Source organism: Salmo salar, chromosome 03, assembly GCF_965601325.2.
Source record: "Salmo salar chromosome 03, fSalSal1, whole genome shotgun sequence".
Taxonomy (NCBI): domain Eukaryota; kingdom Metazoa; phylum Chordata; class Actinopteri; order Salmoniformes; family Salmonidae; genus Salmo; species Salmo salar.
Window position 1 is genome coordinate 24,540,260 of NC_138293.1, and position 21,555 is coordinate 24,561,814.

The 21,555-nt window shown below is 41.6% G+C and overlaps 1 protein-coding gene across 9 annotated transcripts in view; it reads left to right on the forward strand.

Annotated features, from left to right (window-relative positions):
* The window catches only part of LOC106599413 (astrotactin-1), a 282,536-nt gene that overhangs the window by 135,366 nt on the left and 125,615 nt on the right, over positions 1-21,555 (forward strand). The window lies entirely within an intron of this gene.

The window sequence follows — 21,555 nt, forward strand, 5'->3', positions numbered from 1 at the left end:
CTCTAGAGGGGAAGTCAGAGGCAGCAGAGTGCAGCTGATTTGATTGGCTAGTAGCATGAAAACACAGGCAATAAACCCATGGGTTCAATTTCCAAGAAGAAACATCCCAGATTATTTCAGAATTTAAGACTAACATGTCAGGCTAACATTTTGCCTTAAGCAGAGCCAATGAGTCCCATTATTTGGGTGTGTTTAAATTGAATTGAGTATTGTCCAACATGCAATATTGCTGCTATGGTGGCGTTTGTTCTGTGGTGTTATGACCAGCAATTTTTTAAGAATGTGGTTACGTCTGTCCCTTTCAATGCTGACCTCAGTCACTAGCGCTGGTATTGCTGATGGCTGACAAAGAAAATCATACATTTTGTTGCTCTTCCAAGTTTTGTAGAAAACGTTATCTAAAAAAAACATGTTGTTTGTCTTTCATTTTAATCTATACAATCAACGTGTTTTCCTCCTGACACCTGTATTGTCAAATAACCTTCTTTTGTGTTTTCATAAAACATGCACTTTCAACATCCACCTTCAACAACTTTTTTAAAATGCATGTGATTGAATCCAAACGTAATTCTCTCGAAGTTACTGCACAATCCACATCCACAGAGTATGCCAAGCTACCAAGCATGTCATCCAAGTAAATAATGAACTGGAAGGAAATGGGAGAAGATATTAACCAAATCATTTTTCATGAGGAAAGGGGCTGATTTGGATTGTGCCACTGCTGTCAGAATTCATTAGTCTTCAGATCTGAATTCTGTCTGGTGCTTCTCCACACTACAAGCACAGCACATGGTGCCAGCCGTGCCATTTAGACAGAATACAGAGGTTCAATGTAAACCACCCTCATTAACAGAGGAAAAGATCCATCCTTGCTCCACCAAATGACTCAGGCTTCAATGTGCTGCATCTTTCATCATTCCATTCACATCTCCCATTTGCTGCTGTTGTTGGCAGGTACAACATTGTGTACATTACTGCAAAGGGAGCTTAACAGGATATTTAACATTTGGATTAGGCCTATTCAACTTCAGAGAAATCTATTTCTGTCCTATTTCCTGGAAATGTAAAGACTCAGATCTTTACTTTCTAGTTTCTTCGTTTTATCTGGATAATGAAGAAAGAAAAAAAGCTAGATATATGCTGTGAAAACTGTGAAGCTGTTATCATACAGTATGTTGTAACGCTGTCATACAGTAGTCATTACAGTATAAAGGTTGTCTTCTCCATTAAAGCACTATCGAATTTGCACTGGGACAATTTACTCTTTCATATTACAAAGAAACTCACAGTGGAGATGAAATCTTGTAATCTCCACACATAGTTATGCTTTAATGAGAAACCATTCAGCATTGTTATGGTACCTTTGGTAATATGTCTTATGGCTCCCGAGTGGCGCAGCGGTCTAAGGCACTGCATTTCAGTGCTAGAGGCGTCACTACAGACACCCTGTTTTGATTCCAAGCTGTATCACAACCGGCTGTGATTGGGAGTCCCGTAGGGCGGTGCACAATTGGCCCAGCGTCGTCCGGGTTTGGCTGGTGTAGGCCATCAATGTAAATAAGAATTTGTTCTTTACTGACTTGCCTAGTTAAATGAAAGTTAAATAAAATAAAAAATAAATGAAATGTATGCCTATGGTAATGGTACCTATGTTTAGATGCAACTGGCCCGATATGTCCATACTTATGTCCAGATTTGGATGGTTTATATGACCTCTCAAAGAAGGTTGCTTAGACACTACAGGACATCTCACTCCAAACCACATTTACAAGGTTATTTCTAAGGTAATGGATAATCAACAAAGACAGAATGGCATCAGTTAAAATTTAATGTTTATTGGAAACTTCTGAGGATATCAAAAAAGTATAATCTTAATGGATTTTCTGCTGTCATCACATCCCAGGGCCTTGTCCCTCTGGAGTATAAACCTTTCTATCCAAGTGATGCCGTGGGGCTGGAGGAGAGCCACAGCAAAGGATCCCATCACCACTTCACCATGCCCAATGGTTGTGTTTCAAATGGCACCCTATTCCCTATTTAATGCAATACTTTTGACCAGGGTCCATAAGGATCTGATCAAAAGTAGTGCACTATGTAGGGAATAGGGTGTCATTTGGGATGCAGGTTCTCATTGTGTAATAGTCCTATAGCTACTGTTCTATTAGAATTGATCTCACACAGTACACAGAAAAAAAATGAAGGTTCTTAAATGGTCCTTCCTCAGCTCTTAAGGTTCCTTGGAGAACTCTTGGAGAACTCTTGTTGGGTTCTTGACGTGACATCAACAGTTCTTCTGAATTCTAAAAAGTTATTGAACCGTATGGAAGCGTGCAGATGTGTCCCTTTCATAGCACACATCAAATTGGCCAGTGTTATCCAGTGTTGATTCAAGAGTTAAATTAACACAGTAAAGAGTTAAATTAACACTAAGTGGTAAAAAAAAACCCTAGTGTTGAACCAAAGCCACCTCCATCATTATTATATTTCCCAGCATGCTTTATTGCAGGTAGAATTTTTTTAAATTGTTTGTTTCAATATCTATGATTGATAGATTCATCTTATGCTACTCAAATATAAATAACTTACAATTTCAAAACTATTCCAATCTCTTACTTGGACTTATCTCATATCTTAGTCTACAAAACCATGGCAGTCATTCTGAATGAAAGTTGCTGGTGAATAAAAATGCTAAATGTTGTATATTCCCACTCTGGCTGGAATCCAATAGGAATTACACATCACTTTGCAAGCCAGCATAATGTGACTTGCAGGCTTGATGTGTCCTGTAAAATATGGGTTTCAGGCTACTGTATTGGGTAAAACTAGGCCCTCAAAAGAAGGCCTTATGAATGATGCATTCTATTGTCTTAAATAATATAACATTAATGACAACATATTCACTTAGGATCTCACTTGGTGAAGGCCACAGGACTGAAAATGAATAAATGCAACAACCATGTCTCTGTCACTAGCAAGCACAGTCATGGTAGTGGTAACTCTAAAATTAACTCTAAAGGCACCCTGGGAAATATGCAAATAAGGCTTAAAACTCTACAGCAGGGCTATTCAATTCCGGTCCCGGACATTTCTGGTTTTTGATTTTTATATGGTTCTTCAAAGAACCATCCCATTTATGGTTCTTCAGAGACCCTAAAATGGTTCCCCTATGGCTTTGCTCTCAAGAATCTTATTTGGTTCAAACTTGCACCTGTATTTGTAGAGTGTAGCATACATTCTTATGCATGCAGGGTGTGGTAGCACTGAAGTCCTTTCAGGTACAGTGATTCCTGGCTTTTGCGCTCTGCTCTGAAACATGACATTGTCAGATGCAGAGTAGTCAAGAGAAAAATAACATGATTGGCCTCACCAGTGTCATAAAGAAAACCGCAGTGGGCAAAACTGGTTGAAATTATGTAAATGATGTAATTTCAACCAGTTTTCCCCACTGGGAATACATACTGTAAATGCCAATGTCTGAGTGATTCATTGCAGATGTTATTTAGGTTTTACAATTTAGGTTTTACAAAATCCCCTATGCTATACTATCTGAAAATCCTACACAGAAGAATTGATCTTTCAAATGATCTGAAATGTATATCCTTACAAGGACTATTCTCCTTAATCAGCATTTTACTGAACATACACAGTCTTGAATGTGTTACCGGTATATGCATCCTTCCACTTTGATTGTATCATGTCAGAAACAGTGAATTTACTGCAACTGGCATTTCATTGCTAACTTAGCTAATAGTCCATGGGACAGGGACAGAGACTATGAGGAAGTGTCTGCTGGTGCTGTTGAGCAGTTGCCACCCTCCCTTGCTGATTTAGGCAGGTTGGTGCCATGGTCAGTGTATTTGTCACTATGTCAGCACTCCTTGCACTACCTCTCCAACCCTCGCAGAGCAATGCATTCATCTTCCTATTCATCTCTGGGTTGGAAGTCATTCATCATAGGCCAGAGGGCTCCATCAATGATTCCAATAGGGAAGAGAGGGAGGCGAGGCTTTGAAAGGCAAATACATCTTAATTTAATTGGAAAGGTGGAAGCAGGTATGCTTTCACTGCCACTAAGCAGATTTCCCATAAGATGGTGAAAGGGAGAAGTCTTTTTAGCTTCTTTAAGCAAAAATAATGACCAGCAGTCGTGGTACCTATTGTGGGGGGCTCGGAGGGCAGTTGGGTTTTTAGTGATTGTCTTCAGGAAACTCTCTCACAAAGGAAGTGGCTGCCATGTTCTCAATGCTCAGATTGTCTAAATGTATATGAGCGTCTGAATGAGTATAGTGGAAGTGTCAATTCAGAGAGAGAACAAAATGGGAAACACCACAGGTGAAAAGGACCACAGTGTCAATCATTTGTGTGCTCTAGCACTATATTAGATTCCATTGATCGTCAAAGGAGTGGAGTTTCCAGTTAGGAAAAACGGCTGACACAGGAGTTTTGACGCACTTAGTTTTATCTCCTTTGTGTTATTAGTTGCACACAGGCAATCTCCGGAAGTCAAGTCTTGAAGCAAAAGCAAAAGTGACAGGTTCAGATTTGTAATAACCCAATAAATCCAATCAACAATCTCTCAGAAGCTTGAATAGCATCAATGTTGACATTCCCAGTTGCAGTGCAGGCAGGTCATCACAATCTAATTTAGTAGACCCCCTAGCCAGAAAAACGTGTTTATATACACTATTCTAAACTCTCCAAGAAGCGGCTGTAATGCATGCTGATTCAACCAGCATCTGAAAATAGCTTTCATATTCCAATAACAATCTGGTGAATTCAGTTTTCACACAGAGCCATACAAATGGCATGGCTTAGATCAATTGTTATTGACCTGTCACAATTGTCTTCGTCTTCTGACGATAATGCGAAATCGTCATCAGAAAATGTGGACCAAAACGCAGCAGGTACGTGAATGCTCATCTTGATTTTTAATTAATCTCAAAAATGAACATATAAAATAACAAAACACGAAAAACGAACACTCGACAAATAAACAGTCTGGTAAGGCACAAGGCTATACACAGAATAATCACCCACAAATCACACATACAAACACACCCTAATATATGGGACTCTCAATCAAAGGCAGATAGACAACACCTGCCTTCAACTGAGAGTCCCAACCCCAATCAACCAAACATAGAAACACACAACCTAGACTAACCATAGAATTAACTAAACATAAACCAAAACCCGGAATTACTAAATCAAACACCCTTTACACAAACACACCACCCCGAACCACATAAAACAAATACCCCCTGCCACGCCCTGACCAAACTACAAAACAATTAACCTTATATACTGGCCAGGACGTGACAGTACCCCCCCCCCTTAAAGGTGCTACCCCAGAAGCACCTTAACAAAAAATAACCCCAAGCAACACCAACAAAAAGTCCCCTTTTCTAAAGGGAGGGAAGGGAGGGTGGCTGCCGTCAACGACGGCACTGTGCTACACCCCCCCTCCCCAACCCACCTATTTCTGGAGGTGGCTCTGGTTCCGGCCGTTCCAGGCTGTCGGGCCACTCTGGCATCGCCGAGGGGCAGTCGGGCCAGTCTGGCATCGCCGGGGGGCAGTCGGGCCAGTCTGGCATCTCGGGAGAGTCTGGGCAGTCTGGCAATTCGGGACAGTCTGGGCAGTCTGGCAATTCGGGACAGTCTGGGCAGTCTGGCAATTCGGGACAGTCTGGGCAGTCTGGCAATTCGGGACAGTCTGGGCAGTCTGGCAATTCGGGACAGTTTGGGCAGTCTGGCAATTCGGGACAGTCTGGGCAGTCTGGCCACTCGGGCCACTCCGGCAGTTCAGGGCAGTCTGGCCACTCCGGCAGTTCAGGGCAGTCTGGCCACTCCGGCAGTTCAGGGCAGTCTGGCCACTCCGGCAGTTCAGGGCAGTCTGGCCACTCCGGCAGTTCAGGGCAGTCTGGCCACTCCGGCAGTTCAGGGCAGTCTGGCCACTCCGGCAGTTCAGCGCAGTCTGGCCACTCCGGCAGTTCAGCGCAGTCTGGCCACTCCGGCAGTTCAGCGCAGTCTGGCCACTCCGGCAGTTCAGCGCAGTCTGGCCACTCCGGCAGTTCAGCGCAGTCTGGCCACTCCGGCAGTTCAGCGCAGTCTGGCCACTCCGGCAGTTCAGCGCAGTCTGACCTCTCTGGCGACTGTTGACTGGCGGGCAGCTCTGACGACTGTTGACTGGCGGGCAGCTCTGACGACTGTTGACTGGCGGGCAGCTCTGACGATGACTGTTGACTGGCGGGCAGCTCTGACGATGACTGTTGACTGGCGGGCAGCTCTGACAATGACTGTTGACTGGCGGGCAGCTCTGACAATGACTGTTGACTGGCGGGCAGCTCTGACGATGACTGTTGACTGGCGGGCAGCTCTGACGATGACTGTTGACTGGCGGGCAGCTCTGATGATGACTGTTGACTGGCGGGCAGCTCTGATGATGACTGTTGACTGGCGGGCAGCTCTGATGAAGACTGTTGACTGGCGAGGCTGGGTTGACGCACTTGTAGCCTGGTGCGTGGTGCTGGTACTGGGCTTACCAGATTATGTACACGCACCTCCAGGCTAGTGCGGGGAGCGGGAACAGGACGAGTTGGACTGGGTTGACGCACTTCCGGGTCCGCACGAGAGACAGGAGCTGGAAACCCAGGGCTATGGAGGCGCACAGCCGGTCTAGATCTTACCTCCTGCACAACCCGCCTTGGCTGGATGGAACTAGTAGCCCTGTACGAGCGGGGTGCTCGTACAGGGCAGACTGGGCTGTGCAGGGGCCTGATGGTAGCCGTGCGTAGAGCGGGAGTTGGGTAGCCTGGTCCTCGGAGGCGTACCGGCGACCAGATGCGCTGCGCAGGCATCCTCCTACCAGGCTGGATGCCCGCTCTAGCACGGCACCTGCGAGGGGCTGGAATAACGCGCACCGGACTGTGCGTGCGTATGGGTGAGATAGTGCGCTCCTCAGCGAAACATAGCGCTCTCCACCCCATACGCTCCTCCATATAACCACGAGTAGCTGGCTTCCGGCTCTTCTTACGCCTAGCCAAACTACCCGTGTGCCCCCCCCAAAAATTTTCTTGGGGGTGCCTCTCGTGCTTCTCCTTCAGCGCGTACTTGGCCTCGTACCACCGCCTCTCTGCCTTGGCTGCCTCAATTTCCCCCTGCGGGCGTCGATAATCCCCAGCCTGATGCCAGGGTCCGGCCCCGTCCAGAACTTCCTCCCAAGTCCACTTCTCCCGCCAGTCCAACTCGAACTCCGTCTGCTCCTTCCTCTGCTGCTTGGTCCTTTGGTGGTGGGTGATTCTGTCACAATTGTCTTCGTCTTCTGACGATAATGCGAAATCGTCATCAGAAAATGTGGACCAAAACGCAGCAGGTACGTGAATGCTCATCTTGATTTTTAATTAATCTCAAAAATGAACATACAAAATAACAAAACACGAAAAACGAACACTCGACAAATAAACAGTCTGGTAAGGCACAAGGCTATACACAGAATAATCACCCACAAATCACACATACAAACACACCCTAATATATGGGACTCTCAATCAAAGGCAGATAGACAACACCTGCCTTCAACTGAGAGTCCCAACCCCAATCAACCAAACATAGAAACACACAACCTAGACTAACCATAGAATTAACTAAACATAAACCAAAACCCGGAATTACTAAATCAAACACCCTTTACACAAACACACCACCCCGAACCACATAAAACAAATACCCCCTGCCACGCCCTGACCAAACTACAAAACAATTAACCTTATATACTGGCCAGGACGTGACATGACCAGATTTGTCTTCCTCCGCTAAACTGATAGCATCAGAGGAGGGTTTGCTGCTGGCTTACCTATTTTCTTTGTGATTCAGTGTGTTTGGTGAGGTGTGTGTTTGTGCATGTGTGTGTGACTGAGTGTGTCTTAGACTCTTGCGTTCATGTCTGGAAGCCAATTTCTATCATGCTTCCACTGATAAGTAAACATTAAATCTTACAAAGTTGATCAATCACAGACAGATGGGATCATCTTGATGCAATAACACAAGGTTGATTACAGTAGATGCAGCGGTAAACCAGAGTAACACACTTTGTTAGTTAGGCTCATATTCTGTTGTTATAAATTCTAAGAATCCAGTACAGTTCTGAGTAACTTTCCTGAATGATTCTCTCATTACTGTATTTGACCTATATCTTAGAAAGATAAAGCACAAATGTAGCCTACAAGTCAATCCCAGCCGCACCAAATAAAGCACACATGATTCATTAATACATAGCTATGATCATTAATCTGGAATGACATTCACCCAAATTAATTACTCAGCCTCCACGAGTCTAACATTAAGAGGCTTTAATTAAAATGAAAATCGATCTATAAAAATTAAGCAATAAGGAGATAAGTTGTAGCTGTCAAGGTCATATGTTTGTTGGTACACCCTCAACTGAAGAGAAGTTATATTATTTTCATATTATCTGTTCTAGCCATCCCTCAGGGGTGTAACGTCCTCAGTGTCTCCAGAGGATGGTTACCTTTAAAAGTGTCAACGTTGAGACGCCACATAATCTATATTTTATTAACTTGACGCAGGAAAGGAAGGTCATGCCTTCAGGGGCTTCTGTTGGTGTTCAATGCATTTCAGTTTCACCTCCCCATATAACTATTACTGTATCAGTTTATAGAATATGATTCTGTGTCTGGGTATATCTTTAGAGTAAAGCTGTCTAATGAATAATTTTGTGTTTTTAGACTCTTGCATTTCAGCCTTTAAAATGGCATTTTTAAATTTCCAGTGTCTGCTACTGGGCTTCTAACCTGACTGTTTCCCCCTCTCATGTCAAGCGGGTTCCTGAGCTGGCAGAGTAGGTTTCCATATTATCTGGTCATTCCTTGGCTGGCCATGGTTTGACCTGCAGTGTTAATAGCATTCTGGTCTGCTGCAGTTCCCTACTGGGAGGTTCAGGACCCATGAGCAGCTCCTGTCAGCTTACTTACCTTACTTACCGGTTTTGTGCCTGTTTTCAGTAGATGTTTTGACTATTTCTTTTCCCACAGAACCATTCTGTGGCTCAGTTTATTTGCATCAGTCCTTTTTTAATTTTTTTTAAATTTTATTTACCAATAAATGCCATCTCTATAATTAAGTTGAAAAAGTTTTAATAAATCACTAAAACATACATTGTAACACTCCAGTCAGGTCGGGTAGCTTATTCGGAATTTCATTGTGGCTTATCATAGCTGCATTAGCCTGACAAATGATGAGAGTGACAGTAAGTGTTGTTTTGACTGACAAGCAATTTGTCTAAAACCTTGAAGCCAGTGTCATTTTATTTAAGTGAGTGTGGAATAGGTGAGACATTGAGTTTTCTTACATTACATTTAAGTATTTAGCAGAATCTCTTATCCAGAGCGATTTACAGGAGCAATTATAGGTAAGTGCCTTGCTCAAGGGCATATTGGCAGATGTTTCACCTAGTCGGCTCAGGGATTCTAACCAGCTACCTTTCAGTTACTGGTCCAACGCTCTTAACCGCTAGGCTACCTGACGCCCTTTTTTTTCTTAATATATGCGATTATATGTGAAAAGAAGCAGTTGATTTTTAGCAACAAAGGTTAAGTTAAGATATACTAACATTCCACAAAATTACATTATTGTCTGTTTTCCATGTACAAACCTAATTGTGTCACACTTAGGGGAGCCATGTTTAACATTCTAAAAGGATCCTCCTCTCTCTATCTCTCTCCACTCCTCATGTGCTATTAATTGGCTGCACAGTTACAGTAATTGTTTACTTGCCAAGGCAATTTGAATTTACAGACTGGTATATAAAGTTAACTAGTTTTACTACACAAGCTGAGCTTGTTCCCTAGCTTCAAAGATAATTGCTATGTTAATATGGAATCAGACTCAGGCTTGCTCATGCATTCACATGCTACAACATATATTTTCTTTTCACAATTAACGGAATTAGCCAATTTGCGTTTTTTTCCTGTTCAGCAAATATATACTTTATGGAGTACATATCCACCTTTTACTAGGGCAGCAGGCAGCCTAGCTGTTAAGAGCGTTGGACCAGTAACTGAATGGTCGCTGGTTTGAATCCTGAGACGACTAGATGAAAAATCTTGAGCAACCCTAATTGCTCCTCTAAGTCGATTTAGATAAGAGTGTCTGCTAAATTACTAAAATGTAAAAAGAAAATGTTGTTTGAATCGCCGAGCTGACAAGGTGGGCAATCTGTCTATGAGCACTTAACCCTAATTGCTCCTGGGTCTCGGTTGATAATGGCTGGTCATGACCCCACTCTCTGAGGGTGTGTCAGGGGCAATTGGGATATGCAAAAACACATTTTCAATTCATACATGTTTATAATACACACTTGTACATATGTGAACTAGGACAAATATATGCACCTAAGGTGACCCACCTAATTAGTTTTACCTTTGAATAAAAATAATGTGTATTACTCTTAAAGATAAACTGAAACCATTGATATTATTAACCCTTTGACGCGTACGATCACGTAATTTGTGATCATTGTTGAGTGTTCCCTGCAGCGTACCATCGCAAATATGTGATTGGTACTGTAGCAACAGAACGTATGATGCACCAAACACGTCTAAACAGCAATGTTGTCTGAAAAGCATCTGACAAAAATGTTTTGTACTGATAGGAATTAAAGGTCTTCACAACTTTATTCCTCAATTTCACCTTTTATTGTAAAAGATAAATGTGAACTTTGTCATCCAAACATCACACGGAACACATCCACAGCCAAACTCATTCCATAAACCAGTCTAAATAACAAGTTAGCGACCTAACAGCTAGACTTGTTTACAACGTATCACATCTCAGGTGAGCACAAGGGAGAAATGTAATATTGTTTAGAAAGAGATTCAGCTAAATTCTTTATGATGGCAGCCATGTTTGTTTTTGTTTGACAAGCAAAAGCTCCGTATCCCACAATGCCATTCACTATTAGGCGCAAATAAACAAAGTCAAAGTCAAAGATGGCTGCGCCCATTGCCTGAAAAATATTAACTTAGTTTGGCAACTTTTCAGCCAAGCACTGGCGAAGTGCTTGGCCTCTCATTGAAGAGAGAAGTTTGTCCGGCTCAGTAAAGCCTCAAACATAAATTGTCCGCAACATTGAAATGGGCTACTTCGTATATGAATTAATGAGGAGGCGGAACACACCTTAATTCAAACTGTTAGAAAATAAAGTTGTTAGAAATTAATTTGAAATTGACAAGTTGAAACATAGCCTATAGATAATTAGCAGGTTTGAGGGCAGCGCTGGTTAACTTTCCTGTTGCGTAACAATCACATTTTGGGACAGTGAGTGCATTCTGACATCCGTGCATGAAAAAACTCGCACTAGGGCGACCTTTAGAGATATATGGAACTCACGTTAGAGATATATGGAACTCACGGGTAAAAAGGTTAAAAGGTCACGTTTCTGCAGTAATCTACTAGTAGTAGGAGTATAGCAGGGTTCCCCAACTAGCGGCCCACAGGTCGAATTTGGCCCGCGGTTCATTTGGCCCCCCAAGTTTTCTGAGCAAAAAAAAACAAAAAAAGTTAGTATTTCTTTGTTTTTTGTTGGACATAAAAGTCTGTAAAAACACCAGGAAATCAGCTCCAAGTGATTTTAATTTAATAAATCTGTTCCCAAGTATTCCCACGCATAATAGAGAGACACGTGATCATATACAAATGTAAGGCAAACATTCGATTTTTTGGGGCTTCTTGCGGTCAATGTATTTGCAGTCTACAAATTATTCGTAATTATGTTCCTGCCCCCCAACCATCCGCTCAAGAAAAAATCTGAATCTAGTTGATGATCCCTGGTGTATAGTTACATGGATATATTTCCATGACAACAGCATTGTATAAATACGTGTTATACCTGTGAGTAGTAAAACTTAATTTCTGGCGTACATGAAAAAGCCAAGCTCCATTAAAATTCACATTTGGATGCAGCCCTCAATGTTAATCACATTTGGGGTTTAATTTGTTCTTTGACATTGATTAATCACATAGAATTGCTTGACTCATTTCCTGCGGTAAACGTCAATTAGTTAACTGACAGCATTAGATGTGATAATTAATATAGTGGGGGCCCAGCATGGGAGCAGGGACCTTAAGGGTGGCCCCTCACAAAGATTGCCATCATGATGAGCACCTGTTCCTCTGGGATCTACAGGCCTCCTCTGAGGAGACACCGACATTGATCTCAGTTTCTGTAAGACGTGAGAGAACACAGGGAAATCATTTCTCAGAAGTGTAAACTGACTGACACTACAGTCTAGTTAGAGACGGTTGTTTATTTCTAGTGTCAGGATTATAGTAGGCTACAAATACTTATTTGGAAAGTCTTTGGTGGGCTAAGTACAAACTGAACTGGTGGTTGGTGGTTTGATCATTGACGTAAGCAGAATGGCAGTGATTCATACTGTGACACAGAGTCCCTTCTCCCCATGTCCCTCTCAATTAAAGCTGCAGCATATGGCCTAGTCAAATCAAATTTTAAATCAAATTTATTTTTATATAGCCCTTCGTACATCAGCTGATATTCTCAAAGTGCTGTACAGAAACCCAGCCTAAAACCCCAAACAGCAAGCAAAGCATGTGAAAGAAGCACGGTGGCTAGGAAAAACTCCCTAGGAAAAACTCCCTAGAAAGGCCAAAAACCTAGGAAGAAACCTAGAGAGGAACCAGGCTATGAGGGGTGGCCAGTCCTCTTCTGGCTGTGCAGGGTGGATATTATAACAGAACATGGTCAAAATGTTAAAATGTTAAAATGTTCATAAATGACCAGCATGGTCAAATAATAATAATCATAGTAGTTGTCGAGGGTGCAACAAGCACGTCCGGTGAACAGGTCAGGGTTCCATAGCCGCAGGCAGAACAGTTGAAACTGGAGCAGCAGCACGGCCAGGTGGACTGGGGACAGCAAGGAGTCATCATACCAGGTAGTCCTGCTAACTGAAGTTTATTTAGTGCTTTATCCGGGTAGCCGGAAAGTAGAGCATTGCAGTAGTCCAGCCTAGAAGTAACAAAAGCATGGATTAATTTTTCTGCGTCATTTTTGGACAGAAAATTTCTGATTTTTGCAATGTTACGTAGATGGAAAAAAGCTGTCCTTGAAACAGTCTTGATATGTTCTTCAAAAGAGAGATCAGGGTCCAGAGTAACGCCGAGGTCCTTCACAGTTTTATTTGAGACGACTGTACAACCATCCAGATTAATTGTCAGATTCAACAGAAGATCTCTTTGTTTCTTGGGACCTAGAACAAGCATCTCTGTTTTGTCCGAGTTTAAAAGTAGAAAGTTTGCAGCCATCCACTTCTTTATGTCTGAAACACAGGCTTCTAGCGAGGGCAATTTTGGGGCTTCACCATGTTTCATTGAAGTGACCACTAAAGCACAGAGGTACCTGGGAGATAGTTTATGATACACTGACAGTTCCTATATTACCTTCAGCAATGCTAAAATGGAAAGGATGTCACCTTGAATTTTTTTAAGAAACTCAGGTTCCGTTCCAAATGCCACCTTATTTTCTATTTAGTGAGCTACATTTGACCAGGGCTCTGGTCAAAAGTAGTGCACTATATAGGGAATAGGATGCCATTTGGGATGCAGCCTCAGTATGAGCAGCATCTGCCTCGTTAATTAAAGTCTTTGATGCTGATTGATGAATGGCCTCAATTAGTTAGATTCTTTAAATGTAGGAAGTTCCTACTGTTGTAGTTTCAATGTTTCATTCCTTTTATGGTGCTTCAAGGTCTCCTACCAGGTTTGTTACTTTGGCCCATCTACAATCAAAACTTGAGTGAAGAGTGGAAAGCTAGTGTTCAGAATATCTTCAGTTGCAGTGGTCTAACAAATAACCTTCCATGTTGGTCAACTTTACCTTAATCTTAAACGTAAACCTCTAGGGGCTAGGGGGCAGTATTTTCACGGCCGGATGAAAAACGTACCTAATTTAAACAGGTTACTACTCTGGCCCAGAAAATAGAATATGCATATTATTAGTAGATTTGAATAGAAAACACTCGGAAGTTTCTAAAACTGTTTGAATGGTGTCTGTGAGTATAACAGAACTCCTATGGCAGGCAAAAAACCTGAGAAAAATCTAATCAGGAAGTGGGAGAATTTAGAAATGTAGTTTTTGTTTTGAATCCCTTGAAAAACTACAGTGACATAGGATTTATGTTACACCTCCTAACTCTTCCATTGGCTGTCAACAATCTTTAGGAACTGGTTTCAACCGTCAGCTGTTACCGGGCAGATCATTTTGGCTCAGTCAATCATTGGCCAGTCTGAGGAGAGGTGTCTTATGATGCGCATGCACGTGACGTCATCGTTTTATATTTTTCTTCTGGGATGAATAGCTATTGCCCGGTTGTAAAATTATCACAATTTTACGTAAAAAAAGACCCTAAAGGATTGATTGTAAACATCGTTTGACGTGTTTCTACAAACGGTAATGGAACTTTGAACATTTCGTCTATGGATTTGCGTCCACGCCACATGGCATTGTAAAGTGTTCCGGTTGGGTCAACAAAATAGACGTATTTGGACATAAATGATGGACTTTGCAGAACAAATGAACATTTCTTGTGGAAGTGGGTGCCCATCCGAGTGCATTCCGCCAAAGATCAGCAAAGGTAAGTAAATATTTCGAACATATTGTTAGAGATTTGTCGACGCCGTGGAAGTAGGCTAACTGAATAGCTTAGCATTGAAGAATGTTGAACAATGTGCTTTTTCCGTAACGTTATTTTGAAATCTGACAAAGTGGTTGCATAAAGGAGTAGATTATCTCTAATTTTTTTAATAATTGTTATACATTTTTTCAACGTTTATGAGTTCTTCCATAAATTAAATGTGCCTATTCACTGGAAGTTATGGGGAGAAAACATTTTCTGAACGTCACGCGCCAATGTAAAAATTTGGTTTTTGGATATAAATATAAACTTGATCGAACAAAAAATGCATGTATTGTCTAACATGATGTCCTAGGAGTGTCATCTGATGAAGATTGTCAAAGGTTAGTGCTTAATTTTAGCTGTATATCTGGTTTTGTGATGGCTATCGTGCTTGGAAAATGGCTTTTCTTTTTTTTGCTTAGGTGCTATGCTAAAATAATCTAATGTTTTTCTTTCACCGTAAAGCCTTTTTGAAATCGGACAATGTGATTGGATTAACGAGTAGAGTATCTTTAAAATGCCGTATAATACTTGAATTTTAATTTTGAGATTATTTTGTTTTGAATATCGCGCCGTGCTATCTCACTGGTTGTTGTCCAACCAATCCCGTTATCGGGATTGTATCCTCAAGAGGATGATTATCCTGAACTTATCACATAACCTGTTCTGCATATCTGACTTTTTGAGTAACAAATGCATTAACATCCGTTTATCTTTTCGATATGATTTGAATTGATTGCAGTACATTATGCAAACTATCCAAATAACCTTTCTTGTTTCAATTAGCAAACAAATTGTGCATCTCCACGTACCTCTTAAAGAATACATTTTAGAAATATGGATATATTGTTTTCAATATTACCTAGGTGTACTATGGATGCTGTGGTGTAGAGTATGCTTTGTAATGAATATGGTTATGGAAGAGAGGGCACCACTTATGCAATACTGTATGAGAGCCTTTCAACTGATGACATTAGACTTATGTATTGAGGAGCAATGAAAATTATTCATATGAGAAGACTCGGTCAAGGAGAGATGAGTGGTAGTCCTAGTGATTTATTCCAATAACATTCAGTGCATTCGGAAAGTATTCAGAACACTTGACAATAGCCCATAATAACAATGTGAGAAATGGTTGCAAATTTATTACAAATAAAAAAATAAAAAATTCCAACAATTGTTTACAGACAGATTATTTCATGTATAATTAATTCACTGTATCACAATTCCAGTGGGTCAGAAGTTTACATACACTAAGTTGACTGTGCCTTCAAACAGCTTGGAAAATTCCAGAAAATGATGTAATCGCTTTAGAAGCTTCTGCTTGACATCATGGGAAAATCAAAAGAAATCAGCCAAGACCTCAGAATTTTTTTTTAAACCTCCACAAGTCTGGTTCATCCTTGGGAGCAATTTCCAAACGCCTGAAGGTACCAAGTTCATCTGTACATGCAATAGTACGCAAGTATAAACACCATGGGACCACGCAACCGTCATACCGATCAGGAAGGAGACGCGTTCTGTCTCCTAGAGATGAACGTACTCTGGTGCGAAAAGTGTAAATCAATCCCAGAACAACAGCAAAGGACCTTGTGAAGATGCTGGAGGAAACAGGTACAAAAGTATCTATATCCACAGTATAACGAGTCCTATATCGACATAACCTGGAAGGCCGCACGCAAGGAAGAAGCCACTGCTCCAAAACTGCCATAAAAAAGCCAGACTACGGTTTGCAACTGCACATGGGGAAAAAGATCGTACTTTTTGGAGAAATATCCTCTGGTCTGATGAAACAAAAATAGAACTGTTTGGCCATAATAACCATCGTTATGTTTGGAGGAAAAAGGGGTTGCTTGCAAGCCGAAGAACACCATCCCAACGGTGATGCATGGGGGTGGCAGCATCATCTTGTGGGGGTGCTTTGCTGCAGGAGGGACTGGTGCACTTAACAAAATAGATGGCTTCATTAGGATGGAAAAATATGTGGATATTTTGAAGCTTCATCTCAAGACATCAGTCAGGAAGTTAAAGCTTGGTCGCAAATGGGTCTGCCAAATGGACAATGACCCCAAGCGTACTTCCAAAGTTGTGGCAAAATGGCTTAAGGACAACAAAGGCAAGGTATTGGAGTGGCCATCACTAAGCCCTGACCTCAATCCTATAGAAAATGTGTGGGCAGAACTGAAAAACTGTGTGCGAGCAAGGAGGCCTACAAACCTGACTCAGTTACGCCAGCTCTGTCAGGAGGAATGGGCCAAAATTCACCGAACTTATTGTGGGAAGCTTGTGGAAGGCTACCCGAAACGTTTGGCCCAAGTTAAACAATTTAAAGGCAATGCTACCAAATACTAATTGAGTGTATGTAAACTTCTGACCCACTGGGAATGTGATGAAAGAAATAAAAGCTGAAATAAATCAATCTCTCTACTATTATTCTAACATTTCACATTCTTAAAATAAAGTGGGGATCCTAACTGATCTAAGACAGGGAATTTTTACTAGGATTAAATGTCAGGAATAGTGAAAAACTGACTTTAAATGTAATTGGCTAAGTTGTATGTAAACTTCCGACTTCAACTGTAGGTATTGAGACCATTTGCTATGTGACTCGAAATTGAGCTCCGGTGCATCCTGTTTCAATTAATCAACCTTGAGGTGTTTCAACAAATTCATTGGAGTCCACCTGTGGTAAATTCAATTGATTGGACATGATTTGGAAAGGCACATACCGGTCTATATAAGCTCCCACAGTTGACAGTGCATGTCAGAGCAAAAACCAAGCCATGAGGTCGAAGGAATTGTCCGTTGGTCAGGGAGGTGACCAAGAACCCAATGGTCACTCTGACCAAGCTCCAGAGTTCCTCTGTGGAGATGGGAGAACCTTCCAGAAGGACAACAATCTCTGCAGAACTCCACCAATCAGGCATTTATGGTAGAGTGGCCAGACAGAAGCCACTCCTCAGTAAAAGGCACATGACAGCCCACTTGTAGTTTGCCAAAAGTTACCTAAAAACTCTGACTATGAGAAACAAGATTCTCTGGTCTGATAAAACTATGATTTTAGTTTGGGCTCCCGAGTGGCGCAGCGGTATAAGGAACTGCATCTTATTGCTAGAGGCGTCACTACAGACCCTGGTTTGGTTCCAGGCTGTATCACAACCAGCCTTGTCACGTCCTGACCAGTATAGGGGTCATTTGTCATTGTAGTATGGTCAGGGCGTGGCAGGGGGTGTTGTTTCTGTGTGTTTTGGGGTTTGTTTGTTTCCAGGGGATATGTTCTAGTTTTCTTTTTCTATGTTCATTTTTCTATGTGTGGCCGAGTATGGTTTGCAATCAGAGGCAGGTGTCTTTCGTTGTCTCTGATTGGAAGCCATACTTAGGCAGCCTGGTTTTTCCTTTAGGTTTGTGGGTGGTTGCTTTCTGTACAGTCTGTGTACCTTGCAGAACTGTTGATTGTCGGTTTGTTGTTTTTGTTTAAGTGTTCACTCTCTTTTTAATAAATTACGAAGATGAGCACTAAACCCGCTGCGTTTTGGTCACCTTTCATCGAAACCTATGACAGTCCTTGACTGGGAGTCCCACAGGGCGGTGCACAATTAGCCGAGCGTCGTCCGGATTTGGCTGGGGTAGGCCGTCATTGTAAAATAAGAATTGTTTTTAACTAACTTGCCTAGTTAAATAAAAAAATACAAATTAAAAGATTTGGCCTGAATGCCAAGCGCCATGTCTGGAGGACACTTGGCACCATTCCTACGGTGAAGCATTGTCGAGGCAGCATCATGCTGTGGGTATGATTTTCAGAGGCAGGGACTGGGAGACTAGTCAGGATCAAGGGAAATATGAACAGAGCAAAGTATAGAGAGATCCTTGGTGAAAACCTGCTCTATAGCGCTCAGAACCTCAGACTGGGGTGAAGGTTCACCTTCCAACAGGACAATGACCCTAAGCACACAGCCAAGACAACACAGGAGTGGCTTCTGAATGTCCTTGAGTGGCCCAGCCGGAGCCCGGACTTGAATCCGATCGAACATCTCTGGAGAGACCTGAAAATCGCTGTAGCGACGCTCCCCATCCAACCTGACAGAGCTTGAGAGGATCTGCAGGGAAGAATGGGAGAAACTCCCCAAATACAGGTGCACCAAACTTGTAGCGTCATACTCAAGAAGACTCGAGGCTGTAATCGCTGCCAAAAGTGTTTCAACAAAGTACTGAGTAAAGGGTTTGAATGCTTATGTAAATGTGGTATTTCCAGTATTTTTATTTGATAAACTTTCAAAACTGTTTTTGCTCTGTCTTTATGGGGTATTGTTTGTAGATTAATGACAGAGAAAAGGGGTCTACTTTCTGAATATACTTTATATGATCATTTTCTACCATTAACTTTGCCATTGGATTATTGAGGCATTATGTACAGCCATTCCATACATCTTTTCAAGAGCTAACATTTTGCTCCTCCTATAGGCTTTAGTTCTCTTGTCAGTATCCTGAGAAAGAGTGGGGCTCTGCTGCTATATTACTGTTCGGATGTGTCACAAATGACACCCTAATTCCCTACATAGTGCACCATATGGGGAATCTGGTCTAAAGTAGTGCACTATATAGAAAATAGGGTTCATTTGGGACGCACATTGAGTTTGCCATTAGATTAGTGGAGGGGTGTCAGCCTGGTAATTCCCAGTGTTCCACATCTTCATTCAGTCATTCATTCTTTTACTTATCCAAGAGTGAAATGGAACATGGGGTCCCATAGTTAATGGGGTTCTATGAGCCATAAGATATCTTCCACCTGTGGTTGTCGCTATGAATTTTCCTGAGAGAAGATTCTAGAAAAAGATTTGGCCGTGGTGGCACAGAGATTTAAAGTGCCCTCAGGGTATTAGATCTTAGCTCCATCATGATTACACATTGGGTTTGATATTCGGATCTCCTCTGCTTCCTAGTCCTTGATTTGTGTATTTTCTCTTTCTCTCTTCAATCTATGTTCATTCTAGTGTATGTTAATACACCGGATTTTCGTTTTTTATTTAATGAATTATAGAATTATGAAAAATATTAATAACATTCCACTCATGAGGCCAAAGAGGGCACTTTTGGTCATTGACTGCAGGAAAGGGTTACATAGTTAACCAAATAGCTACCCGGACTATCTGCAATGACCCTTTTTGCACAAACTATTTGGACTTGTCACATAAGCTGCTGCTACTGCTACTGTCACTTTATTCCTAGTTATATGTATGTACATATCTACCTCAATTACCTCGTACCCTGCGCATCGACTCAGTACTTGTACCCCGTATATATAGCCAAGTTATTGTTACTCAGTATGTATTTATTGTTGCGTGTTTTACTTTTCTATTATTTCTCTTTTCTTTCTCCTTGAATTGTTGGGAAGGGCCTGTAAGTAAGCATTTCAATGTTAGTCTACACCTATTTTTTACGAAGCATGTGACAAATAGTTTGATTTGAAATTTGTTCTGGAAACGTTCTTGCGACATCAGATTGTTTTTTGCACCTTAAAAAACCCCATTGTAGAACCATCTGAACAACGACAGTTTTTGTGTTTTGTGAACATATCTTTTGTGATGTCCCCACAATGTTCTCACCAGACTTCCCACAACCTAATGAAACATTCTGGGAACCTTTACATAACAGATTCTAGGAACATTTTTGCAACATCAGGTGAATGTTTCATACAAATGTTCTATAATCATCAGCACGACTGGACACTTTTTGTGTTATGAGACCATTTGCTGTGACCTGACGAATGTTCTGGGAACTTTCACAGAACCAATTTTGGTTTGCTAGGTAGAGACTGTTAAGTTCAGTCATATGAATCATTCTGTCAGACAACGAGAGCAGAGCACCCAAGGGGTAAATGGAGACAAGGCCTTTGAAAAGAAAGAATATAGCCTGTATATGTTTTGGCTTGTTATTAATTTTATAACGGGACGGGTACGGTGCAGCACTGCGCGTACAACCAGGAATTATATTGTTTGGGGAGCGTTTTCCCATAAGAAGGGATAAATGAATGTTGTTCAAGGTGAGGACAATGCGTGAACATCACATTTAGAGCCTTATTCATCAAGTTCATACAATATGTCAAGCCACTGCCAAGCGATTCATTTCCAGAGAATAGCTTTGAAAAGGAACGGTTACCGGCACAATTTTCACTTGGCTCTCTAGCTGAATTACAAATACAGTGCATGCATTACCCCTTATTTATACTGAAAGACAATGATCCTCTACACAGTATTTGTGTTCTTTCCAGTGGAACACAAATTACCCATACAATATCAGTAGGACAACACGGCTCTCATTTCACTAGGAATGGAAACAAAAAGTATATATTTCAGTGTCTCTCAGAAGCATGATAGGTACTCATACAGTCGTGAATTGGTAAGTTCTGGCATTAATCACTCAATACCAATAGGATACCACATTGACAATACAATACTACAGTTCTCATTCAGTAGTACTTTCAGTAGAATAAAATCTATCTTTCAGTGTCTGTCCTCCTCTGGGTGTCGAAACATGTAGTTGCCTCCTAGAAGGGTGATATTTTGTGACATGGGCCCAGAATGTCCTCATACAGTTGTGAATTACTCCATGACATCCTGAATGTGCTCTTTTATGTCTCGCAGATGTTTTGACCGATAATGTAGCAACTCCCAAAGCTTCAAGTATATGTTGTGGCTTTTGATATCTTCCAGATGTTTAAAATATGAAGGGAAAGTTACATTGATATGGGTGTGATATCTTTCACAGCTCAGCTTTGCTGACAGTTGCCATAGGAGATGAGATGATTTATCACCGTGCCAACGCTACATACGGTGATGTGTGAGGG